Source organism: Diadema setosum, chromosome 6, assembly GCF_964275005.1.
Source record: "Diadema setosum chromosome 6, eeDiaSeto1, whole genome shotgun sequence".
Taxonomy (NCBI): domain Eukaryota; kingdom Metazoa; phylum Echinodermata; class Echinoidea; order Diadematoida; family Diadematidae; genus Diadema; species Diadema setosum.
This window is the reverse complement of record NC_092690.1, coordinates 20,504,878-20,527,599: the sequence shown is the minus strand read 5'-3', so window position 1 is coordinate 20,527,599 and position 22,722 is coordinate 20,504,878. Positions and strand designations below refer to the sequence as shown.

General features: G+C 39.1%; 1 protein-coding gene across 4 annotated transcripts in view; it reads right to left on the bottom strand.

Moving 5' to 3' along the window:
• The window catches only part of LOC140230001 (uncharacterized), a 132,493-nt gene that overhangs the window by 9,528 nt on the left and 100,243 nt on the right, over positions 1-22,722 (bottom strand). For 3 of the 4 annotated variants that reach the window (XM_072310204.1, XM_072310207.1, XM_072310205.1), the window contains one exon: positions 20,755-20,909. The exons of the other annotated variant lie outside the window; for it this stretch is intronic. The gene's annotated coding sequence lies outside the window, so the exon portion shown is untranslated. The remainder of the gene's footprint in view (positions 1-20,754; positions 20,910-22,722) is intronic. 4 annotated transcript variants of the gene reach the window in all.

The window sequence follows — 22,722 nt, the reverse complement described above, 5'->3', positions numbered from 1 at the left end:
TTTCTTTGTGTCAACATTCAGTACACTGGATTTCTTCACTTTCTCAGCGAGAATTCTTACATTCCAACAAAATTACTAAAATATAAAGGACACCTAAAAATCTGGAAATCTCGATGTTTCTATTGTTATGTCAATGGAGTCAAACCCAAATTTACGTTAATTGGTACATGTAGATGACACCTAAATAGGTCATGTATATCACAGCCATGCCGAAGTACGATCATTTCATCATTAACTTATCAGAAAAAAAAAAACACCCAAAATGTTTCAGGGTATGAATAATCACATTGTGCAGACAACATTACATACATATAACATTACATGATGTATACATACACAGGGCAATATATAAACCTAAACGTGTTCAAGTGAAGACATTTGAATCATTATGTAGGTCTACATCACGAATCACATTGAACACATTCAAGATAATTAATCTATCATATACAAGGATGTTAATATTTGTCTCTTCCCGCCATCGTGTAAATCTGGCCACCGTCTCGACACATTTTCTTTCTTCTTCTTTTTTTCTATATTTTTTTCGCACCTTTCCCTAATTCCTTCTCCAACACCGTTAACTTCATCCCCGCTCCTAAATTTTCGTTACTTTTGGCGGTAAAAAGTACCAGGCTCAATCACTTCCAAAGACAAGAAATAAGCACGATCGGTAATTCTCATGAAATCACGGCTATTCTCTCCAGGGAATCACGCAACACGCCCTAGAAATAGTCGACCCCGCGTTAACACTCGGAGAAAAAAAAAATCAAGAACCGCAAAAAAAACTCGCAAGAAAAAAAAAAGTGAGAATCTTCAATCGAATACGTCCACAACCTATATATGTCCTAGAGTTACTAAAAATTTCCAAAATACATTTGTGCACCCATCCAAATACAACCCTCTTGTAACGACCGATCCTCCCCTCAAGTTTATACGTCGGACGCTATTTATCAAAGCGATATCTGGATTGATTTTCGCGGGACAGAAATACACTAACAGTCTGCCGACGCACACTCACTCTACCCGCGCTGACTGTTGCATGCATTTCGTAGACGCTACCGTGTCCTCGCTTGAAAAAACAAACAAACAAAAAACAAAAAACAAACAAAAAACACACACACACAAACACACATACAAAGAAATAATGATAGAAAGCGGGTTTGGGAATGATCTCATTTGACAGACACACCATTGTATTTTCCTGTCATAATTTCTGCTCATTTTTTGGTCACTATATTTTTTGTCTCTCTTTTTGCGGGTCATACGTCAAAAGGATAAAGACTAAGTGATAGATATAGAGAGAGGGAGAGAGGAAGAGACGCTGACGGGATGTTCTGAGACAACCTGAGATTTATACACTGAGTAAAGGAAGACGTAGAAACAGACACACAGAGACGTGAATGCGACAAGACTCAGGTGAAATGGGAAGGGGGTATTAGTGCAGACAAGAGATAACGGAGGAAATTGACAAGAAGGTATCTTATATGAAGGCGGCTGTTGACGATGATGGTGATTTTGCAGTGTAATGTGAGGTCGCCGGTAGTTAAGCAGTAGACGGGGCAGAAACCCGAGTAGAAAAACTGACAGCGGTAAGACATTATCATCAGTGGGTTTCCTGTTTTGATTTGTCTGCCCGCTGAAAATAAGACTATAATTGTATAGCGACATTGCGTGACATTAATGATTAAAGCTAGTGGTTTTCACAACAACAGCGTGTATAAGAGACGGAGAAAGATCAGCCTTGTTTACAATCTGACTTCTTCTATTACATCAGATGGATTTGGTGCCTTATAAGTCTGATATACTACTGTTATTATTATTATTATTATTATTATTATTATTATTATTATTATTATATTATTATTATTATTATTATTATTATTATTATTATTATTATTATTATTATTATATTATTATTATTATTATTATTATTATTATTACTACTACGTCCTGTACTGTTTCACTTTATCTTTTTTTTTTCTCTTTCTAAATGCATGTGTACGTGTGTATCTTGCATACAGTTGCGCCTAGAGAATGTAAATATCAGATGGATTTGGCGCCATATAAGTCCTATATATTATTATCATTATTATTATTATCATCGTCATCATCATTATTGTAGTTGTTGTTGTTGTTGTTATTACTGTTGTTGCTGTTGCTGTTTATGAAGTACATGAAGGAGAAAAATATATGGCGGTCTGTGGCCTTGTTTTTCGTTGATATTTCTATCGGCTGAAAAAACTTTATAAAGCACTATTCATCATCATGCTGAACTGCTGAACACACACACTCGAGTTCATGACATACATCTTTCTATAATACACATTGCTGGTGTGAGATCATTTTGTTGAGACTTCCCATAATAACAGTCGCGCTACTATAAATACACAAAACATCGGGAATGTTAAAGGTAATGTTTACCATTGGGAGCAGTGATTTAAAAAAAAATCAAGTTATCACATCTGATGCATATGTGTAGGTCAGTTGTATTGCAAAACATCCTACCATAATGAACATTTCGCAATGAAGCATCAGTCATAAGGAAAATCTCAGTAAACCATAACAGTAGGCGGTTTACTTTAGAAATTAAGAATTGTAACTACTATCCACATTTTGCATATTTGCAATTCTTAACATTGATCGTAGCGATTAACATTTCTACATCCGTTGTTTCTATCCCTAAGTCACATTTTGGAACTATTTTGAAGCACTATAATCAATGATTATAAAGCTGGGTTTTTGTTTCATCTGCAAATGGTAAATAATGCCTTTAAACATGGCATGGACGTGGTGCTCTCTGAATGCCTAGATTCATGGTTGCCGACTTCGGTTCCACATACACAATGTACCTCAAACAAGGTGTACCATACGAGTCCAGTCACTACATACATCAGTGTACATAACTGTATTATTGTTTACGATTGCCATTGTTATACACTTCTGCCTGAACTATGGACATAATCCTGACTCTCAACGTCAAGATAACTGCACTTTCCCAAAGTCTATAACCACCTCTTGTAAAAACTGTTTGAAACGACACAAATCCCCAGCACACAATGAAGTACAGGTTTACAAGAATCATGAGTAATCTATAAATTAAGTCATACGAATTATCAATATGCTCAAAACTTTACTGACCATATCCGCTAAAGGGATGTGCGTAAATGTAGCAACAAGAAAAGAACCAGACAACGGAGTAGAAATGTAAATTTGACCTTCTCCACTTGTTAAAAGAAAAAAAAAAACGAGAGAGAGAAAAAAGCGACTTCGCATCCCTCCTCTTACGAAATATGAGAGAATGGGATATATTCACAAGTCCTCACTTTAATATGCTGAAACTTGATTGGCATCTCTTCCCCCTTTTCAGCAAAGACGCTCCAGATTAAGTCTAAATTCTCGTCAAACCGAAGAGGGAGAGAGGAGGACAATCACTAAATCTCCGATAATACTGACGCTACAGATCCGACTGCTGGAATGAATCAGGAAATTACACATTCATTGACTGTAACGGGAACAAACAACTCGAGCGAGGAGAAAGGAGAGGGGTGGGAGGGGGAAGAGACGGGTAAAAGTGTGGGAGGGTAGGTGCATATCGACCTGCTTATGCAAAATTATACGTCATTCCACTGAGGAATCAACAATTTTTTAATGTTTTTATTAAACGATAAATAACATAATAATGTACAGAATTATGGTTATGAATATACTTGAAACAAAACAAAACAAAACAAAATCATACATAAAAATGATAATAATATTAACAAGGGGACTTTTTCGTTTGAACCACCATGAGCTGATTATACTGGACACAGAGTTTCAGACATGTCACAATCTATAGTGACTGAGGTGAAGAATAAGAATGCTTTTCAAAGTTTGTAACAAATCACAACGAAAAAAGGATGATGATAGCCACGCCACTCAGAGTGTAGGATTAATAGTACAACTCACAATGTAAATAATATGTTTATGGCGCATAAATTCTACGGGTTTTCTTTTTTTCTACAGTATTCTCATCGAAATCAAACGGAAAGTGTTTATTTTTCGAAAAAAAAAGACATACAGTAGATGGATCTGTACCATAAACCAATGTAGAATCATCAGCAAGTGACGTCATATCACGTGAGCTCAGCATCCATACAAATTTAACATACCCCGTGATACATTGCCAATTGATTTACTGATATCTACAAGGTTTGATTAATATTGTTCGACTACGTTTGAACCTTCTTTATAGAGTTGGATGTGTTTAATCTGTCGTCGCACACGAAAAACGCGTTCGTGCGAGAGGGTGGCACTCTGATATCAAAGAGTTCTATGCGTACAGCCGAATACTATACAGAGCAGACGATACCGCTTTTGGTGATAACTGTCAAAGAAGCGCGCAAATGGCAACATAGGTTTATACCTCCTGCATACGCACTGTCATTATATAAGATGGATAGCGCGCTGTCAGAGTTCCCGTACATAGTAGGATCTTTACAGGGGACATTATATCCAACAACAAGGACAAAAGCACCCAAAAGATGCTTTCGTTTCCCACCTGAGGTGGTGGTGCTTATTTTGCAAAAACGTTCTCGAGTATCACTTCTCACATGACAGTAACATATCACCAAGTATTTACATTATTGATTCAATTTATCATTCTCAATGCAATTGTGCAGCTTTAACCATGAAGAGAAAGAGAGGGAGAGAGAGAGGGAGAGAGAGTGGGAGACAGTGTTTTGTTGTTTTCTACGTTTTCCATAGCCTGACAGCATACCAATTAAATCTATACAACTTCTTCGTATCTGCACACGCTGAAAATCTTTTACTGTCGATTTCTCTCTCTCTGAAGCAAAATTCACTGAAAAGGAGCATTCAAAAGGAGGAAGAAACATACAAAAAATGCTTCCTTTTTCTTTTCACGGAATATGCAAGTATTTTGATCATGATGGCTTTACAACACGGACGCTTCTCTGTATGATTTCTCATTTATGGCCAACTCTATTTTCTTTCTTTCCTTATTTCAATGTTCGGCTTAAATAACAGAAACCCTATGAACAAGATCAAGCAAAGCTTCACTTTATCAGTTTATGACATGCTAAAAAGACGCTCATTTCGGAGGTGTTTCAAATACGCCCATGGTCAATAGTATTCTACATAAATAGTACCACCATCACCATCATCATGTATAATGAACAGCATCACAGGTCTTACTTTAAGCGTCGATTCCGCCATACAAAGCATGAAGATGAAAGGGGGATAAAAGAGGAAAAGAAAAAAGGGGAAACGCACACACGTGGCGGACATTCTCAAGACTTGAGGAAACAGCAAACGGGAATACTTCCCGTCTTACGACAGCCAGATCTAGGAGGAAAAAGGAGAGAAGAAAGGCGATTCTCTGCTATACAATCCTTCTCTTGACAAGTTCAGCCGTCTCCCCGGCACACAGCGCTGGACGCGCGAGACTCAAGCAGCCATTATTTTTATTGATGGGGAAAAACGTCGGATCGATTGGTAATAGCGGGGCGGAAATTACGACATCGCAAACTCATTAGCGAATGAATCAAAGACGTCAGCAAATTAGGAGTGGGTCGCTTTTCATCGTCTGCGGATCCATTCACAAAACATCCTCGTATTAAAGTACAGATTATCAGGACGAAGATTCTCGGAGACCTTCTTGCACATCTTGCAGACACCAGTCGCGACAACGGGTTATGTGTCGAGCCATCTCTACACCATGCCTCGTGGAGTCGTGCTACATAGGCATGACCAAACTGTCTGAACAAATTCGCAAGTCCTGCTATTATACAGTGTACCGGGAGGCATGAACACCTTTGGAAACTACGCACGAACTTTTCACTTGCAGCGCGCTCGGCATAAATTGGCGGCTGCCCCTAAACCCCTAAAAAGGCAAAACAAAACAAAATAAAACAAAAACAAAAACAAAAACAAAAACAAAAACAAAAACAAGAACCATTCAACGCAAAACAATACGAAAATATAAGATAGAATAATTACAGAAAACACAAACAAATGCAAAAATGCACATATAAAAACAAAACAACGCTGCAAAGTCCTCTCGACTCTCGTCACCTCGACTCTCGTCACCTTCGGCTATACGAGAACGCCTTGAGCAGGGAAACGAGACCGACTTCCCGAAAGATCATGCCTCCAAGTCAAATACGGGGTGGAAGTTTTACTGGGCTGTTCATCTCCATTGTCCCATCTCATCACTGCTATTAATCACAAGTGTACTGATCACCTTATCAGGTCATTTATCTTCACTAAATTCGAAATGCCGCGACTGATTTCCCGTCCGGAGAGGTGGGCAATTACGGCCGCCTGTCACTCGACAATTTCGCTCTTTGTTCCGGTGACGACACGAATTATGAACACAATTTACACACTTCGACGTCCATTCAAAACACTAAGTAGACCTTTGTTTTCTTGTTTACTCTGAAAATCTATTATACACCGCTGACATAGACCCACAGAGAAGACAGGGGCTGAGGCCTTTGGTAAACAAGTTGTCACTGCGGAAATCATGCCCAATGAATAACAACGTCGCACGTTTAGTTCCTCAAAAAGAATTCAATTTCCGACACGTGGCGAGCGTGTGTACCTTAGCGAGCGTGAAGTAGAAGGATAAGAAAATATTCATTTGCAGTAACTATGATCCGCCTTTTTGTTTTCTTTGCCGTGTGGAAGCCATATAACTATCTTATTTGAACAATTAATATCCACGTCTCGTACATTCCTGAGTGTTCTTTATTTATATTGCTGTTTTTCTGAATTCGTTTACAATACACCAAGTATATTATGTGGGCTGTTTCCCCCCATATTTACCTTGATTTCTTGTGATTAGAATTCAGAGATACGCTCTTCAATCAAAAGGCTCGCTCGCTCTCTCTCTCTCTCTCTCTCTCCCAAAAAAAAAGAAACAAAGAAAGCAAAGATTCAATTTGAGGCTCACCAACGCCTACCAATGATTCGCGCTGTGTCATATATGCACTGATCTCTTCACACATGTTCTGGTGTCAAATCCTCTTTTGTGTACGTGTATCTATACAGATTCGGAATGATCTTAGTCAAAAGGATTTTGAACAAGGTAGATTAGATGACATCTCAAAAATATCATCAATTTTTCATCAAAAAATGCGTCGATTAGCAAATTGGCAGCAATAATATTGTGATTTCTTTGCTATGACACAGCTTCACAGAAATTAACGTTTTAGAGGCAGGTGAAATTATAGTACTACGTGGTTTCAAAAGGGTCTCGATGGGAAAGATAATATTTCAAGACTCAGGTTATTTCCATGTACGGCCTCGTTCATACAGAGAACAAGATTCATATATCTATATATATATATATATATACAGCATGATATCATATCCTTCTTTAGGCGCGTTGGCATTATCTTCCTCATTATAGGTTGCGTTGCATTATCTTCACTTGCACTGATAGCAAATAATCATGTTACTTCAGCATCAGTAGTGTATCCGTTTCTGTGTTCTACCTTTCGACTTATTTCTTATCTATACCGGTTTAAAAAGGAAAAAAAAAACCAACAACTTTCTGGCTACTACACTAACTTGCCATCAAGCTATAGCTAATTTCAGACTTCGGATTTGTGAAATAAAAAAAAAAGAAACATATAATAGGCACGTCTGTATACCGTTCATTACATTTTGCATGACAACCATGACAACTGCTACTTAAAGCGCGTAACTCAACTCAATAACAATCTGAGGGCTTTGGTAGGGAGTTTCTTGAGATAAAGATTCGTCCGGGTATACAGACTGTAAAGAAAACTTAGGCCTTATTGCGTCTAAAAAATAAACAATAAAAAATAAAAACATTATCATGGACATTCCGCTCGATTCCAAATGCTATTCTCTATTCTGTCTGATGTTTTGCCCACACATCTTCTAAGTATCAGTGGTAGTTTGATGTTTCTCAAGTTTTTCATATTTTTTCTATATGTTTGATTACATTTTATTTTGAAGACGTTGCCAATTCTTGAGGATGTTGCATAGCGCTTTGCTGACTTTTTTGAGGATGTTGCACAAGAAAATGAGCATGTTACAGCAATATGCTAAAACCCCTTGTGGACCAAGCACCGTGGTTATGGTTTTATGCAAACTTTCACTGTTACGGATACTAGTATATGACTTCAATCGCTCTATAACGTCTACTTTTGAGTAAAGTGGGTTTCCATTTCAAAAGACATAGCCCATTGTTTTCAGGCTCTTTCTTGCTCAAGTACACTATAGCTATTACACAAGAAGATGGCGACAAAGCTCACGAAAAAGAAAAAAAAAAATCAAGCGGAAACTGTTCTTCCGGTTGGCCGGCAAGAACAAAACGCGCTGATCGAACGGTGCGTCGTCTGTATGACGAGTGCCCACTGGATTTCCTTATTTACAGAGAGATGCTAAATCGAGTGCCCGTGTCTCATTAATGCATGTATGTATGTATGTGGGACGCACTGCCGAGGAGGAAGCCGTTTTGCGTCAAATCAAGGACTCGTTGTTTCAATTTCACATGGGGTGTATTTCTTAAACCGACATCTTAAACCATAAAGCCTTGAGCAGTGAAGAGGCAGATATACTGCATAAAACGCGGATGCAGAAACGTCACAACAGTCGGGTTGCTGTGACAATTGTTTTTACATTTTCCTTACTAGTTGATTCCCCTTTCTCTCTTTCATTATATATATATATATATATATATATATATATATATATATATATACGCACATGTGACATATTTCGTATTATTGATATGTATATATATATATATATATATATATATATATATATATATATATATATACTTTAATAATCTTTGGGATAAACTTTGTCTATCTACGTTTCAAACATCTCTCTTTTCGTGTTGTATGTAATAGAAACTCCCAATGCGCAGCTGAAAGAGGTTACACCAAGGTCTAGCTGTTGTATACACGGGAAAGTTGAGGCAGGGGGCCGAGCTCCTAATTCCACTGTCATAAAGCGGCCGCTGTCAGCTTCCCTCTTCGCAAACTCTATCAGTTATTGCGTAGACACAACGGGATAACAAGCAGCCCAAATGATCATCAGCTAACAATGCATCCTCAATCATGTCTATAGATGTGGGTATAGATAAGTATGGGTTCTATGATAATAATTTCTTTGGGAAAGAATGATTCAAAGTATCACCCAATATAAACTCGGCCCCGCTCGCGTTTTAAACACTGCAATGAGTAGTAGGGTTGCTAGATCATCTGGGAAGTGAAGATTTACACGTGATGGCAGTAATGCTGGGTAAGTGTCATGAAATACGAGAAAACACTACAAAGACAACAAGAATTTCAAAGCTGAATCTGTCAACACGGGCAAGAGAGAAATCAGCAATATCTCACCAATATCTCTCGTGCAAATTTAATACACACCCGGAATTGTTATGATTATTTAACTTCCACAAGCGACATCAAACCTTTCTTTTTGACTTTCCAGTCGCTACAAAGTCCCGAGTGGCAATCGTAAACTTTGAGGTAATGAATAATTTGTTACATTTGCTTCGTACTATTCAACTGCAGAAATAAAGCTTTCACCTCTAGAAATCATCATTTGTCACGTTTCCAATAAGCAACGAGCAGATGACAGTTTTTACTTCTAATTGTAAAACGGAGTGGTAATTGAAGTGTTCGAAGAAAGGAAGGACTCGCATCGCGCGTTTTGTTCAACCGCATGCAGCAAAAGGTAAATTACGTTTCTGTCACAAAACAAAACAAAAACAAAGCAAAACAAGTCGCCTACGGGATCATAAAAAACGCACACATGCACACACACACACACCAAAGAAGACATCGTGAAAAATTATCTTCTAACGGAGAATGTACTTACCAGAATGTGAATTCCTCTTTTCAACAAAGTCGATAATGGATGCGGGTTTGAAATTGCAAGCTCAAGACGTATGGGCCAAATATCGCACTGTCGCTATAGCGCCGAGGACGGTTTAACAAGTTGATATCTACTGCGGATGACACACACCGCACAGACTGTGATCGGAGCGAAAGCACTCGAGTTAAACACACCACGTTGGCGCGACGCTCGGGCGAACACGCCGACAGCCGCGCGGTGAGTGTACACACATGTGTCAGCGAACGTGTGTGTGTGTGTGTGTGTGTGTGTGTTTGTGCGTGCAAGTGGTTCTGTGTGTAAGTTGTGTATACAAGTCTCTCTGTGTGTGTGCGTATATACGTGAGAGTGTGTGCAGGCGACAAAATTAGCGTCGTGTCGAAAGCTCCGCAGCGCACGCCGGGTCGCCTGACCACTGACTGAGGCGAACAACTGCCTGTTGTTGATATTTTAGGCGCGATCAGAGGGAGAGAGCGATCGTGCGAAAAGTTCGGGGTTGCTACTTAAGACCGCAAGCATCTGACGTCATCGTAGTTGAGACCCACGTGTGGTAGTGACTTTCAATAGTACTTTATTTACAGTCGTCTTCATGCATTATGTCCGAAATTATACTATAATAGATATTCGTCAGGTTACGGAATATATACGATTATCAAGTCCATGCTATTTTGGAATTAAACTTTACTTGACATCATGTGCGATTCAAGGACAAGCGTGTGTGTGTGTATCTAATTGATAATACATAAGACCTCAACGAACAAAAACCCAATCAAGTTTCGATTTTAACGTTTAAAACACTGCAATAAAACAAGTGATATGGAATTAAGACAAATCGGGAACTTACACGGCGAAAAAAAAAATCAACTGAAAATACCGAGTATACGAAATTTTACCACCTTGACAACGCGAGTCTTTTAAGTGTTTCATTGAATATCTCAAATGCATTATGTCGGTTGTTAACTGACTGTTTATTGACAAAGAGATATCAAAGATGTCAACAAGCAATTGTAAACAAACAAAACAGAACAGATTCGGGACAAAAATACGTTGGGTTTTCCGAAAAGACAAAACCTTGCCGTCGAAAAAAAAAAAAAAAAAAAAAAAACTGGTACGTGGATTTGAAATGAAATACATGCATTTTATTCTTGCTCAACACACACGCACACACATACAGACATACACACAACGCACGCAAAACAACACACGCGCACACGCACACACACATACACCACAGAGTGAAAGTGACTACCACCGAGAGATTACACGCAAGGCGGTGCGAGGATTCGAGTAAACCTAAAAAACACACGAGCTGTGAAGGAGCTATTTCGAGGGGAAAACAAACTAAATTGGAAAGGAGGGGGTGGTTAGAGAGGTTCCTCAAGAAAAACGTCCTTTTTTTTTTTTCTTGCTTACAAGGACAAATGGAGAAAAGGCATGTGGAAACATGGTAGATATTCACTCAAACCTTGCATCGTTGAGATGACGTTTACATAGTCATATACACTGCTATCTAGACCCTAGATAGTCGTTGCCCGGTGGACCGTGGCCACTAAAGTCTGACGTTTCGGCCCACCAAAATGTCAAAAAAAAAATGTACCGTTTTGATTGCCTGATCGCAAAACTAAGATTCCAAATTGATGGTTTGCTTTTGTTTCGAGCCACCGCATTTCTTTTCGAGCCTTCAAAATTTCAGATTTCGAGACCTCAGTGGCCCATCAAGCCACCAAAGAGAGGAAGAAGATGAGATAATGAGTTTGGAATCTATGGGTCGTCTTACGGTGTTCTTCCTTAGATTGTGAGTTCGGGAAACTATCGAAAAGAAAAAGAAAAGAAAAGAAAAGAAAGGATTATAAAGTTGAAACGATGGTAACCACAGTGTTAATCAGACCAGAGATTTTAGGAAGACTGAGAGGGGATCGGATCAAACCATGTATAAAATCTGCAACAAGAAGTATACGAAAGTCAATATACACATCAAGAAGATGGTTCAAACATTATACACTCGAGAAGAATCTCGAAAAGGATAACATATGAGCTACCTCCTTTCCTTTGTTGCTGCTTTTTCTTTTTTCTCTCCTTTTTTCTTAGTCTAGACTTGTTTCTGTCCACTGATTTCCGGTAAAAGAAGAAAAAACTGGATTCAAATGAATACTACAAAATCTATTTCATTCATTTCATTACGAAGTCATCAATTTCGTCGGATATGCGGCACACACGCTCGCACTGCTTGTTTTCTCTTTCTTTGACCTACGGGTTTTGGTTCGTCGCGGATCATTCGATTGAAAAATATTCAGATGTTTATTTATGTCTTCAAATTACAGTTCCCAACATGGAGACCCTGATATCCATCAATCTATTTCACTTTATTGGCTTTGGTAATTTGCTGGCAAAGCCTACAATATGTCGTAGGGAAGGAACGTGCGGTTCACTTTCTTTTCCGTTTGTTCGCCAACCGTAATTCCTGCATACAAAAAACTCGGGGCATATATTGAAAGGAAAACTAATATTAAGGGTGTACTATTGAAGAATGACGACCTTTCTGCCTCTTCGACCGTATATAGCTGTCCTCAAATACGAAAGGCCATTTTGCGTCTGTGACTTCAATATTCGCTAAATGACTGCGTTTCCAATATCGTACATAAATGTTACAAAATATTCACTACGCGCTACTACAAGCATGATGCACTCCTCTGGTTTACTTTCCTAAGTAGGTTTTCACTTGTTGCAGAGTTGTTTTTATTGGGCGGTTATTTCTTCAAAATCCAATCTGTTTGTTCTTGCCTTTGAAGGAAAACTATAATATCTGGAACTTTCCATGTCCAAAAAGACATCTTCTACAAGTGTCTACCGAAAAAAAAATGTATTATCCGTAGAATCAATATACAGAGGCAGTATATTTAAAAAAAAAAAACAGTTGTCATTGATTGCTGTAAATATGGTTATGCGGAACGATGTAAGCGCGAAGCAGAAAAGTTACTCGCGAAAGTTGATAGTAGAAGTGGATGTGTAGAGATAAAAATGTTGTAATATACAGCCGTTGAGAATCATTGTGTCTTTTCCAATTTCAGAAATCATCTTATCCATTTTGAATCAAACGTCTTATTTCTTTTCACCATAATACGTAAATTTTGACTACATCATAAGCTTTACTGACTTTCTGTTCAAGTTTCGTCACATTTCACAGGGGTCATAGCGGAATGAGTCTCCTTTTTTTTACGAAAGTATCAAAAATCACAAAAAAAGTAATGAAAAATAATTGGTACATTGCTTATTTGATAAGATACGCTTGTCTATAAACACATCAAAAAGATTAATCAAGTAAATCTAATTAAATCGAGCATAACAGTTGTCATTAATATACACACTGAAAAACGCGACAATGAACTGAAAGAAGATGAAATCGTATCAAAGAAGCAGTTTGTGAAAAGAACCATTGTGACAACGAAAAAATCATCAAAGTAACTTTATTTCAAACAGATAAAAATGCACACACACAAACACACACACACAAAGGAAAAACACCTTCCAAAAATCGGCCAATCGATCAAGTCAGTTGATTTCAACAGCACAGCATTCTGTTTGGCCAAAAAACAAACAAACAAGCAAACAGAACAAACAAAACAGAACAAAACTTGAGGTCCAACAGTATGCATGATCATAACTCAGATTTTGGACTTCTACTGATTTGTTTGTTGTTGGTTTTTTTTTTTTTTTCCCGTCGTAAAGACCGCGTTTAGTAGCGCGGCGCGCACTAAGTGTTTTCAACGGTGTGATGGCGCGATTCTCGAAAATCTCTCTGAGATTTTTACTCGGATGGGCAAATTCAGTGCCGTATATTAATATACGGCACTGGGCAAATTCCCAGAATCGCGCCCTCACAACGCTTGCTATTGTCACGTGGTGCGTCTGGCGCTACGACAACGAAAACAAAACAAACCAAAACAAAACAAAAAACAAAAACCCCAAGCACACTATATAACGAACAGCCCAGGGTCCTGTTTTGTTTTGGGTTTTTTTTTTTCCCCCACAGATATAATCGATTTTAAATTTCCTTAGCACACAGGCTGCCATAGACTTATGATACAAATCAACTTTATAATCAATTCTATAGCTCTTCAAAAAACAGGGCCCAGAATCTCAACTAGCAGTAACACAGACCGAAACGTTTTTACATTACATGGACCAATGGATCAACGTTCACAAGAAGCCACGACGTATACCAAGAAGCTGCCCCGATTTATCTGAATCTTTCTGTATATACTGCACTTTCTACTCGACTCGTTAAATCTCGTTGTCTACTTCACTGTTTCTGATCAAGATGAGGCTTCCTCGTATTAAAGCTTGATAGAATTGTGTGTGCGTGTGTGCATTATTATTTTTGTTTTGTTTTTTGTTTGTCTTTTTTTTTTTTGGGGGGGGGGGTGTCTTGTTTGTCTCACCGGAAATACTAATGCGCTTGGGGGGGTTGCTCCTTTTGACGAGCGCGCTTAATGAGAGAAGCAAGAACCTCGAACAAGGTCAAGAGGTGTCTAGGACGGACGTAGGCCGAAGATCTCGACAAATGATTAATCCTATCTATATTTATAGTATCGAGATGGTCAACGGATGGACGGGGGAAATATGGTGGGAGTGGCAGCGATATAAAGCAAGAAAAGAGTGCCGACGTATAGATGTGAAGAAAAATGGGTTATAAGAGGGGAAGATCGACAGTCCACAGGTTATCAACTAAGATTAATTTCACTATACGTCTGACCACTAGGTTGTTACTTTACAATGTAACGTATTTAGAATGCCGATGAATAAAATATTTACAATAAACTTGATTACACTGTATCATCTTTATCTAAAGTAACACAATTGTTGATATCTTTATCCGAAATATCATTAAAGTGTAGTCATAATTATCTTTTATACCTTGCTCTTTATCGTAACTATAATCACTACATCAGGATCATTCATCTTCAAAACGTTCCCCGTTTAGATTTATTTTCTATTCCATTAATTGTATATGCCATCTCAACGTTGTCGTACCGTTAGGTCGTCTATTTTCCATTTCGATGAAGCACATTACTCATAAACAACAAAAATACGGAAATCATCCTCGGTGGAAAGCTACGTAAAGAAAGAATTTTTGAATTGGCAACAATCATTATTAAAGTTTCTTATCTCCCCCCCCCCCTCTTCAATTTCTTACTATACTTCGCAGTATATAGAGAACTTAAACATACACACAAATACACTGGTATGCATATTCACATACAGTAATGCAATAACGTCTATAAATTCTTGCAGATGACTGCGTTCTAATTGTTTCGGATATAATGATGTCTTTGCCTGAAACATTCCTGTAATCTGCATGCAAATACAGGCGCACTGTGGCCATACCGCGTCATCCTGTTTTTCATATAGTGATTTGATTATTGTTGTCTACCAAGATGACGAATGAGTACGTCCAATATTTGCTATATACCTAGTTCACGTCACCAACCACGAGATCACCTACAGAGAACCTTAAAAGGGAAATAATGCACACACACCTATATATATATATATATATATATATATATATATATATATATATATATACATATACGGATAGATAAATACAAAGGTATATAGATAGATAGATGAAAAAGAGAAAGAGAAAGAAAGCTAACAAAAAAAAAAGAAAAAGAAACAAGGAGAAAAGAGGGAAGAGAGGTCGAAAATAGAAACAGGAAGAAATCACGCAATATCTTGCTGTGCCATCGATAAATCCATATTCTGATTGGACCATTTCGTCCCCCATCAATTATCACCGCCTTGCACGCCGTCCCCTCGCCTAAAATAATAACAACCAAACGCAGACAAACAATCCTATTTTTTCTCTCTCTTTTCAATGTTTCTTTCTTCTAACGACGTAAGTGCGGAGAAAACGACATGTCGGTAATTTGTTTTTCGCGAAAACAACGCGCATTCGATGTTGGCCACGCCTATTCTAAAACCATGACCACAACATCCGCCGATAAGTGAGAGAAAGAGTAAAAAAGAAAAACAAAAAATGTAATAGTATTTCGTTAGCCGATTTAACACTGTTGAGAAATCAAATTTGCAGATCGATTCATGCGACAGCTGAAGAGAGACGTCCACTGAAATAGAATTATACCGTGGAATACCTTCATTTCCATCAATACCCCTAAAAATAAAGGCATATAAAACACAGAAAATCACAAACAAATTAAATAAGAATTATGATTAGGCGGAAAATACAATTACAATACCGTATCGGCTAAACCAATCATTTTATTGGTTAAAGATAGAAAATAACATATCGAAGTTGCAAATAACAAACAAAAAAAGTGTGTGTGTGCGTGTGTGTGTGTGTGTGTGTATGTCTTTGAGCCTGAAAGCGTGCAAAAGAGAAGAACAGTAAACGGAGAGCTCGCATAATGTAGAAAGACTTTGTCTGTTGAAGTAAATCACTTAAAAAAGAAAGAAGCCCTACATTAAACATTACTTGTTTGATCGCAATTAAGATCAACAGGGGGGGGGGGGGGGGAGTGTCCCATCCATCCAATACAACATCCGTAATGAGAGGACATTGGAGACGTTCGTTAAGTTTCTCATCTCCGACAATGTCGTCTCATGACATTGGTAACTGCCAGGTCATTAAGAAGCAACGAATATTCTTGAATGTTGCACAACGCTAGATTGACGATAGCACACGGACTGCACGCAAACCAGAAAAGATGCCTCATTGCATATACACATGAGCATGGTGACCATTTACGTCGATTTCTGTCATGTCTGTGCCTGCTTTTACGATCGTATTTATTTTTCTGAAGACATGTAGATAATGTCATGATTATCTTGTTCTGGTGATCGTATTAATCATACTGTAGGGCCTACGCATGCAGGACGCGGGGCGTTTGGCTTTCCAGCATTACACCGCGTTGTCAAATCCTGGATTAAAGTAGCTGGCTACTTGACAAATCATAGAAGGTAACCTTCCTGGCATGAATCCTTATAGTGTCCATGACGATGATAAGGGCAATAATAAGAAGACACTTCTTCTGGTGCCTCGGATAACCGTAAAGCTAAACGACCTCTCGCGACGCGAAACGTCGTCACCAGCATTCGGTCGGCTTACATACTCCGCATTCAGGGGAATCCCCGTTGGCGCCCGTAGAATGCGACGCACGAGATTTTTGTCAACGCCCCACGACAGCTGTGCTGGTGGTGAAGCCAGGACTGTGGTGGAGCATACGGTAGGGTGCCGGTAGAAATCACAAGCTTCTCTCACAAGAGCATGGCGGGATATGGACACTATATTTGTTTGTTTGTTTGCTTACTTGCTTGCTTGCTTGCTTGCTTGCTTGCTTGCTTGCTTGCTTGTTTGTTTCAGTTTCCATTTTAGAAGAGGCTGGTCAGTCCAAATTCAGCTGCACTAGCTGGTCTTCCATGGGGTCCAGTTGGATGTATTAAGTTGGGACCAATTCATCGGGTCAAACATCCTGCTGAACGAATGAAGCGGGATCTTTTACGTGCATATTCAACTTGTGTCTCTCTCACACACCTACACACGGGACCTCCATTTCATGTCCTATATCCGGCGGGCAGAGTGTTCGGCTTCTTAGTAAAGGGAACAATATGATTACACACAACATCCCCACTACCTTGTAAAGATAGACTCGAGAATCCAGCCAGGGTCTTATGAATTGAGAGGCAAACAAATTCCCTACACTGTCCTATCAGGCGTTCGTCAATCCGAAATGAGAAAGGGTTTGTTGATGCGAACATTACTTGTGGTGTTATTCTGACGGTTCGTTATTCCAAAAACGAAATAAAGTTCGTCATGTCGAAGGTTTGTTAATCCAAAAATGAAATAAGGTTCGAATCCCCCTTCCCCTTCCCCCTCCCCCTCCCCCCCCCCCCCCCCCCCAAAAAAAAAAAAAGTGCGTACCAACGGACCTTACTTCGTTTCCGACTAACGAACCTCCGGAATAACGAACCTTTTTCAGTTTTTTGATAAGCGAACCTTCGAAAATAACGAACCGTAATTTTCTGATTAATGAACCTTCGGAATAACGAACTGCAACCACAATATACAAAGTTTGATAAGCGTCGCCATATTAGGCAGCTCTTCTATTTTCACATTGAATGTTAGACACAAGAGAGGGGTAAATCTAACGATCGTCACAAGAAAAAGCAAGTAGCTGAAATTCAAGTAGGGGAACCTTGAGCTAGATCTTTACAAACAAGGAAATGGCCGGAAGGGATAGTTGTAACGCTGAACGTGGAACAGAATAAAAGTATTTACATGACTTCAGCGTTTGATGGGATTGGAGGGGGGGGGGGGGGCTAGCATTAGAGAAATTGCTTATGGAGAAAATATGCAACAGAAGTTTGGAATTGAAAGGTTGAAAAAAAAAACACTGTTTCGTGAAGGGCAAGGAAATAGACGAAGTAATGAATCCATAAATTCGTCAATAATTGCTCCAGGAATTGATAATGCGGGTGGTCTCTTTTGGCGCGATGCGAATGGACTAGGGATTTTCCCGTACAAATATTACGGTAGGCTCGAAACAAGCGTTGCCCCCATGTTTTGTCCACCCCCTCCCCCCCCCCCCCTTCTCTTGAGAAGAACATATCTATTCACGCGACGCACATCGTGTATAATACGATGAGCTGAGAGAGAAAACAAAATAAAAAGGCTCATAAGATTACCTGGAGTCTCATAAAAGTCCCGACAAACGAACCTCAGTGTTCTTTTGGCACCTGTTGCTAATTTTTCTCCGCCTGCCCATAGCCAAATCTCCTGCGGGGTTATAATTCAAATTGCATTTTCCATTGTCTTCGAGTGGACCGCTTTTTCGGCGTTCACTGACCCCGACGAAGAGCCCATCTTTCCGCGCACTCGGGGGACCACTTCCACAATTTCGGCCGAATGGTTGAATATATTGGTCCCACGTACACGATCTCCCGTAGGTACAATAAAGGGTTGTACGCTCAGTTAGTGTTCGCCGAGTGAGGGGGTTTGAATCTCGAGCAGTCCACACGGGGTTTTGATCACTCGTAAATCACGAAACTAAGTGGGGTATCTTTTTTTTTCTGTTTTGGTTTGCCTTTCATTTTTATCCCTCTTTTTCTCACTGTGGCTCTTATGGTTGGGGTTCAATGATTGTAGTCTAACCAAACCTCGTTACAAACACTACCTAAGCCAATCAGATTTTGATTTTTCCCCATTTAGATAGTATGTTTTGTGGACGGAAGAATATTGTTAGCGCATCCGCATTTTCAAATCATTTCCAGCTTTTAAGATAATCCGACGTTCTTGGTAAGCAAGAGTTCGAGTATTTCTAATGTCACACAGTTGTGCATTTCATTTCGGGATTGTTTTGTTTGTTTTGTGTTTGTTTGTTTGTTCGGGTTTTTTTTTTTTTTTGTTTTTTTGTTTTTTTTTTTTGTCAGCCAACGCATAAGTATGTACAAAGTTATAATAAGTGTTTCGTTGACTTTATCCGTCATTTTTAGAAGCCCGGCTACTGGATTCATGTTACCTTCATTCTCATTTGCAGGGGAAACGAAGGCAAAGCTTTGCTTATTTGTTTTTTCTTCTCATTCCTTTTCACAAAGTTCTTTGACACTGGCAAAGACAAATTAGTAGTTTCTTGTATTTTTGGAAAGCCCTACTGGCGCTTCCAGATGTGTGTATAGTCAAAAATAGGAACATTCGCACATACGAGGTAAAACAAACAAAGAAAGCTGATGCTCGGATCTCTATTCCAGCGTCGATGCTTATAATGGATCCCACTCAAAACTTCACTGTTTTTGGTATATGCTTCTAAGGGCCAAAGACTGGTAAGATTTTTCGATAGTATAACCGCTATCTTTGAGCAAAAACTTACACCCTGGCCATATTTAATAGCCACTGACTTTCAAGTCAGGGTTTTATGGTTTCATGCATGCTATATCTCAAACTCCGAAAGGTACCATGGGGTCGAGAAAAAAGTTAAAACAAATAGTAATGTTGAAAGTTCAGGAAGTTCACAAAATCTACTTGGTAGCGGGGATGATGATGAATGTGTATACGTGGTAAACAAACAAACAATCAAACAAATTTGAAATTTGAATTGAAAATTCTTAGTCGATGTAAGCAAGACAAATGACACGCACACGAGGATAGACGTCCACACTTCCGGTCATACGCGTATCGTACAATGCGGTGGATTAGAACGCCAACTGCACCGTCGTCAACTGCAGATATGAACTTATTGATTCGGCGACGCGGCACTCGCTATACTATAGCGTAACCTCGTTTGCACCCCGGGCGTTTCTCCTCGGGCGCTTACCTCTGGACGACCGTCCCTGAGCTACACTTCGAACGACTTCTTCCAAGACTCAACAATCCCTCCGGGAAGAAAGCCCTTGCATTACTCACGTAGGCCCTACTCCAACAACTGGGATGGGGGTAACAGTCAAAAGGCCACTAACGTTTGTGGTAAATCAGTGGATTCTACAACACTATATACGCGCATGCGCGGAAGGTTGCGAGATAAATGCTCTGACACGAGTGGACACTGTCATTGTAAAAAAAAGGCGTAAAACGGACGCCGTTGGTTTACGGTTTGATACAGTATACTGTCATGCTACGAAGGGCTCTGATATACAGACATCGACTTTTTGGTGGGGTGTTTTTTTTTTTTCCCTCCCACAACCCGAACAGAGCAATTTTTTGATCTTTTTAATAAATTATTTCCACTTCTGAAAGTCAATGTCGTAGATCATTAACTTTGGAGGTTTCCAGACTGACTATTCTTTTAAACGTTAGAATATTTGAAGAAAAAAAAAAGTTATAGGAAAAAAAAAAGAGAAAATGTTGTCATGTTCACTAACCTGGACGGGATAAGTCGTCAAATGCTAGTCGTGTCAATGGAAGTCTTTATTTCATCCCTGCAGTAGGTAGCGTCGCCGGCACAGCCAAAAGTGACTAGAATGGAAGACTACGGAGGATCGCGTGTCTGAGGTAGAGGTTTTCATTGACTCCGAACCTGCATAGGAAAAGCATTGAGAACAAAAACAAACTGTTCAACTTTCATTTATATTCTTTCTTTATGCTTCTGTAGAAGAGTTCAGTAACATGATGAATTTACCAGGTTTGATTTTCTCTTCAATGTATGAGAGCAAAAATAGTTCGAAACCTCGACTATATGTCATCTGTGTACCCTATGTTCAAAAGCTAGGCGCAATGATGATACAGTGTACTGAAGAGTGATGATAGAAATGGAATGGTATCATCTGATCAGGCATACCGTTTGTTTTCAACACTCAGAGCTTCCGCGACAATTCAATCTACTGGTATGAAAATGTTTCCGTTCATTCGAAGCTTCGACTTTTGAATCTGATCACCAGTGATAAAGTGACACGGCAAAAGACCTATGATGTCACAATAGCGTCACACGGAAAGTCATACACCATGTTTGCGACAGCCGTTCTTCCTCGAATTCTTAATTTTTTTAAATGCATGATTTGTGTCTTGTCGGCATTTCGTACACTAAGGAGTAGTTTGCTAAGCGTTAGATATGGTTTCTATTTCCGGCTACCCACTGATGAGTGATGCTATAGCATTGCCTTTAGAAAAAAAAAAAAAAAAAAACTAAAGCACATTAAATATACTTGGAAGGAATTCCTACAAAATAATAAGGGATTCTATACGTAATGTTGTCTCAGTTAAAATCAAGTAATTCAATCTAAGCATAAGTTGATGGGAATACTTTAGCGATGACTCCATGTTTTGTTTAACACACTGAAATGCCTTACGAATTACGAGAAAACAGTTTATTATACGTTTAAAAGATACATATCATCATAGATTTACTGAGACACACATAATTCTTCACAATATTATTAACACTAATGTAGAAGTCGTCCTCGCATACTTGCTGCGTCGATTCATACACACTCCGCACTATATAGCGTGGTTAAGTGAAGACATGATAATATCTAGACCTTTCACTGTATCGGTCACAGAGTAAACACGTACATCGAATTCGACACAGATAATACATTTACTTGATATGGTCATTTTGCTTTCATTTCAACTTCTCGGTTTCAAGAAAGAATAGACAGAGAGAGGGAGAGAGAGGGAGAGAAAAAAAAAAGACCAAAACGGAAAAGGAAAAAGGCAACAATGCGCGTCACTTTTTGCCCCGTTTTCGCCTATTCACCAGGTCTAGAGATGACTGTATCATAAGGGTGGAGCTAAAAGAGGAATATGGGCCACCACGAAAGGTTGTCATGGAGACCAATACGCGCTGGAGGATACAGGCACTCGTAGCCACTCGGATGCGAATCCCTGGGAACGAAAGGTCGGCTTCCGGGCCGCTATATACTGGCATATAACTGGTGGCGGGAGAATGAATTGCAGCAATGCAAAATGAAAGGATTGCAATCCAAGACCTGGAAACGCATAACATCTGCTGCAAACGGCGTCGTTTTTGTTATATCTTTTTATGTACCCCAAGGTATCTTCAAGTAAAACTGTAAAAACATGAGCATTATCTGACTCACATTAAAGGGACATTCCAGAAGATCTTAATGATTTCATTTCATGAAGTATATAAATCGGGAAAAAAAAAATGCGATAGAGTCAGGTGTAGATTTGTGGAATTTATTCTGGTCCTGGAGCAGATAAACCAATAATCTCAAAAGCTCTTATATTCAGACATATTACACCAGGGTATTACAATAAACAAGGATGATGGCATATGACGCTTTATAGTATTGTTAAATCTACTACAGCACCAATTGCTCGACAACTTCACCTGTGTCGATTTCCTGCATGCTTTCTTCTTTGGTCTGCTT